Genomic DNA, 5,563 nt, shown 5'->3' with positions numbered 1-5,563 from the left:
TGAAAGGTTAGCTCTGATTCTGAGGTTTAGTCAAAGTTTACTTGCCTGCTGTACAAGTCAATTCTCTATGTCATCAGAAATAAAGGGAATATTCAGTCTCCATGTATAATGTCTTTTGTCTTATTTCCCAATTACTTCATATTATTTAATGGGCCCCTTCAAAGTCCCCAAATCTGGTGCATTGGCCAAAATCATCAAGAAATAAGACAAAAAAGTGAGGTGGATGGAGACCAATCACGCAGAGATTGAGACTTCTGGAGTGAGCTTGGAATGTAGCTTGGAGTTTTCAAGCACAAACCATGTGAATTCTTGACCTTGGCCTTTCAGGCTCATACTCTGTAATGTGGTGGATTTTTACACTCACACAGTTTGCTTTTAACTGCTATGCTGTCTGAGAGTGTCCTTAACTCTTAGGTCATGTAGGTCTTTCACTTTGATGGGCTGCTGAAATTTATGGCAGTAGACAAATAGCTGTTTTTATGAGCCCTGCTAGCCATAGCAAGCATGCATGAATCCCAGCAAAAAAAATGCCTCTAACAAGCAAATAAGCTTCAGCAAAGACAAGTGGGCCTAACTGGCTGGCCTAAGCAAGCCAAGCCCCAGCTTCACAGGTCAAGCTAGGCTCAGCATACCTACAAGGCCTTCAGAGGCCTCAGTAAAGGGAAGGCCAAGAGGACCTTAGCAGACAGAAGTCTTGGTAGACAGCAGTACCTTTGCCCACTTGTGGGTGTGCAGCCCCTCAAAATCAGCTGATTTCTACAGGCTGTGGAAACCCTAGGAAACAAGGACATGATTATAGGGAAAAGAGAGTCTTTGCCTGTACCGACCCATCAGACATGAGAGGCAGGTCAATTATTTGCTGCTTTTACTGTATTTTTCAGCTGGCTCTGCAGTCAAGGACATATCCTGCACCCAAGTTTCATGTGTGTTATAAAGGGCTTATGTTTGACCTTCTAGCTTTAAATTGTCACTGCCAGGCCTAGTTGGACAGTGTGGTTAGGCACATCTAAATCCTACCCATTTGTATTTTATTTTTGTCTACCACAGGGCCAAAAGGGGAAACTATTTAGTACTAACCTCCTGGATTCATGTGGCTTGTCACAGGCTCTTGAGGGTCACTTACTACCTAGGAGGTTGACTTTAATTCCTTAATGCCATTTGTTCTGACCATGGCTTTATCTGCCATGCTACAGTCAAATTGTAGCTTCATTTATAGGAGGGGAGAGGACTTATATTAATAAGTAATGGGAGTTCTCATAAAGAGTATGCCATATTTTTGAATTGGAGTTAGAGAAATAACTCAATGAAATTATTACAAATCCAAAGTCTAAAAAGGCAATTTATTTTTTAATTTTTTTTAAAGAAACATACTATTTTTTAAGATATTTATTTATTTATTTGGCTGTGCCGGGTCTTAGTTGCTGCACACAGGACCTTCGTTGCCACACACAGGATCTAGTTCTCTGACCAGGGATCGAATCCAGGCCCCCTGCATTGGGAGCACCCAGTCTTAACCACTGGACCACCACAGAAGTCCCTAAAAAGGCAATATAAAAGATTGTGCTTGGAATATTGTGTCTAGGAATCAGGTATGCTTAGGAAATCAAGGAGAAGCTAGCGTGGCTTGAAAAGTATGCTTCAGTCTTGTTTTCTGAACAGGAATAATAGTATAGAGACAAAATAAAGGAAGATGGGCTGATTGCACTGGAGGAAGAGAGAGGTTTTTCTTAGGAGAATATCTGACCTCGTGGAGAGATAGTGAGAGCTTCTGGGGGAAAAGACTAGGAAGATGCGAAGCGGAAAAATGAGATCTTGAATTCCAGGATAGATCGATATAAAGGATGCACTTGGATCTAAATATTCTCAAAGCTTTAGAAAATGGGGAAACACCTTCATTGTTATTAGATAAGAAAATGACTGTGGCCTGAAGAAATCTGACAGAAGAAGAAAGCAAGATCTCAAGGGGGCAGACTAGAATGACTCCCCAAAAGAAATAAGATCTAGGGAAATGAGGAGATGCAGTTTCTAAGGGCATAGATCGACTTTGTAAGGGCAATTAGGGAAGCAATTCTTAAAGGCTTGCAAGGAATTTTTCTTTGGGAATTTGACAATGGGAGGTTGTTTATATTCAAATGTGATATATCTGTTTATTGTTGGTATTTTTTATCAAAATGTATTTATGCATTTTATTATCAAAGTATCTTTATGTTTTAATGTGAAGTCGGTAAAGAAGCTCTGCTTAATGTGGTCACAACGTGCCTAGATAGAGTTCGAGGTAGAAGATAGGACAGTGAATTTTCAACCTTGGGCACAGAATTGACCTTGGAAGGGATTGGATTAATGTCCTGCTTTGATCCATTTCAAAGCTTCTGTGGGAACAGACTGATCTAGGAGAAATCACAAAGGGGTGGTGATGAGGATTTCAGACTTCTGAAAGTGAGAGCAAAATTACCCTGGTTGCATGCTGATCTCCTCCCAAAGAGGACAACCCCATGCTGGGAGGGCTCTAGGCTTACAGTCTAAGCACAGCAAACCAACAGAAGGAAACCCACAGAATGGCCAGTAGGGGAGAGGAAATGATTCCTTACCTCACTCAGTTCCTCACTCACTCCCGCTCTGAGGAGGTGGGATGACTTATCTGGTGACTGCATTCCTCTTCCAGCCCCCTCCTCCCTCCGTCTTGGGAATCAGCCTGCCTCAGACGGCACACATTCTGCTCTGTTCTCTGCCACAGGGCAAAAGGATGGCAGCCTACCCATTGCTAGAGTTCATTGTTACTGCCTACAGAGGGGAGCTGCATTCCCTGATATTAGCTTTATCAGTAATAAAGGAGATCCTATGATTCTCTACCAGCCCTATTTTTTGGTCTTCTTTATAAACTGATTCAAGACTCAGATGGGCAGTAGTGGTACTATTTGCTTGGTTCCATCAAATTTCTAAGAGGATGATTTCAGAGATAAGGTGATTCCAGTGTGGTACCTGAAGGATGAATAGAGTGGATGGCATAAAAGAAAGGGAAGACATTTGCCGAAGAAGGAAATAGCACAGGCAAAAGCACAGGTGCTTTTGACAGCGTGGTGTATTCTGGGTGGCTCAGTAATGCAGAAACGTGGAGTACGGGGTGAGAAGTGGTAGAAAGAGGCTACAGATCTAGTCAGGGGCCAACTTTTGAAGGGCTCAAACTTTATCCTGTAAGTGATGGGAAACAGTTGTGTGGGGAGAGGATGAAAGAAGTGTTTGAAGCATAGGACTTACTGGGAGGTATAGAACCGGAGATAAATGAACACTACCCTTCTAAGGAGCTAGACTGTTAAGGGAGTGGGAGAGCCTAGATTGAGAGGCCGTCTGGATATTTATCTATTTATTTGTTTTAACGTGTAAGAAACCTGAGCAACTTTCAGGTTGTAAGAAAAGACTGAAAATGCAGGACGGAGAGGAAGATAACTAATGGAACAAAAAACTTAGGGAGGTGAGAGGTAATAAAATCTAGGATACAAATAAAAGGATTCTTCCCTTTTTCACCAAGGTTTTTGAGCATGCAGATTTGTTGCTAAGCACAACTAACTTGTTATATAGCAGGTTGGTCTTTGGGTGAAAATGAGGAGCTAGATGGTGGAATGGGATGCCAGAGATATTTCAATGCTCTTGAGTACTAACAGTTCAGTACTCACTAGGGCTGGGCAGAAGGAGCTGCAGTGAAGCACTGTGGAGGAAGGGTGGTCACTAAGCCTAGACTGAACCAGAGCTGAGTTTTGCCAAGCAGATGTGAAGGAAGGTTTTCAAGGGAATTGAAAATATTAGAAGTGGCTAAAGTGACAGAACATAGGATATGAATAGAAAAGTAACTGAAGAATGTTAATTCCTCATTGTAGTCATATCCTAAAGGCACTGTTGCCGGGTATAGGAGTGACACTTTCTGTAGTGGGACTGAGAAGGTCCCAATGGCAAAAAAAGACATAATTACTTTGTCTTTTTGCTTATCAGAACATTATCTAATTCACCCTCATTCTTTTTTTTTTTTAAACGGTAAAACAGGCCTTTTATGAACCAGATATAGCATCCACATTAAAGGTAACAGTGCATTAAAATAAATGTAGGAAGAACTATTGGTATTATGATAAAAAATTCACAGAAACACACAAATAGTCCACACACCCTCTCATAGGAGTCTGTTGTGAACAAACACAAAATATACCCTATCGGTAGGCATGCCTTAAAAATCTGAATACTCTGTGGCAAAACCTCAAAAATTTCCTGCAAAGTTAGGGAAGCAGTCCATAAGAGACCACCCTCACTTCTTACACCATCTTCAGAGTTCAGGGTTCCCAAGACACCTGTTAGGTTTGATAATATATTTGAAGGATGCAGAGAACTTACTGTAAGTGGTTATACTCACAGTTATGTGGTTACGGTTTATTACAGCAAAGGGATACGGATTAAAATCAGCCAAGGTAATTGGTGTACAGGGCAGAGTCCAGAACAAGTCCAGCTTCTACTTGCCCTGTCCCAGTGGAGTCATGGACAGGATTACTTTCCCAGAAACAGTCTACAATAATACACGCAGAATATTATCAACTGGGGAATCTTACCTAAGTCTTGGTTTCCAGAGTTTTTATTAGGGCTCAGTTATGCAGACATGGTTGACGGCCCTCATGGCTAAGTTTTAGTCTCCAGCCCCTCTGCAGGTAGAGAGGATACCATGTAGCCCAAGACCCCCAGGTAAACAAAGCCACTCTTCCTAGAGATTACCTCCCAGGACACTAGGGCAAAGACCAGACCAGTAAGATTAATTCTTTACTATGCATCCCCAAGATGTCAAAATACTCAATTCTCTGATTATAGTCTTATAAAAAGTAGGCATTAATAAGCTATTGTCTGGCTCCCAGCTACTTGAGTCTTATGTTTATTATTTCTTTGTGATTTTACTTCATAGCTAGGATTGTTTCATTAAGTTTTTCAAATTCATGTTGAAATGTTGAGCTATAAATTTCATTTGTTTTATGCTAACAATTTCCTGGTAAATTCTCATCTTCTGTAAGAAAATTGTGCTACTCTATTTCACAGTTTCCTTACTGTATTTTCGAGTAGCTATTGTGCATATGACTCTCATAATCCTCATATCTGGATGAGCTGAGTTTTCCTAGACTATTATCAGAAGGTGGAAAGAAGGGCCAGGATAGCTTTACAGAACTAATCTCTTGTGGGCTTTCTCCTCCATTGCTATAGCAAAAGACTTACTTCCCTAAAATATGGCAACTCTGTGAAATCACATTTCCTCTGCCCCTCAGTACCTAACCTAGCTCTGAAAAGCTTCTGCATACAGTTTTCAACTTCCTGATTTATTCACATGCTGCAGACACTGAGGCTTTGCCTTCCAAAATAATATTATTGCCTTTAGAAAGTTATTTTGCTGGTGCTTTCTAAGATCTGCTATCTCTGATTAGGTACTTTCTATACTTCTCTCTTGGGCGTTTGGACCCTATTCAATCTCAGTTCTTTTCCAAAATGTTCTTTTGAATTCCTACATACACTTGCTTCTCTGTGCTTCTGGTGTCAGTTGCCT

The sequence above is a fragment of the Hippopotamus amphibius genome, chromosome 2 (assembly GCF_030028045.1).
Source record: "Hippopotamus amphibius kiboko isolate mHipAmp2 chromosome 2, mHipAmp2.hap2, whole genome shotgun sequence".
In the NCBI taxonomy this organism is placed as follows: domain Eukaryota; kingdom Metazoa; phylum Chordata; class Mammalia; order Artiodactyla; family Hippopotamidae; genus Hippopotamus; species Hippopotamus amphibius.
The sequence above is the reverse complement of the archived record's forward strand: the minus strand, read 5'-3'. Positions refer to the sequence as shown.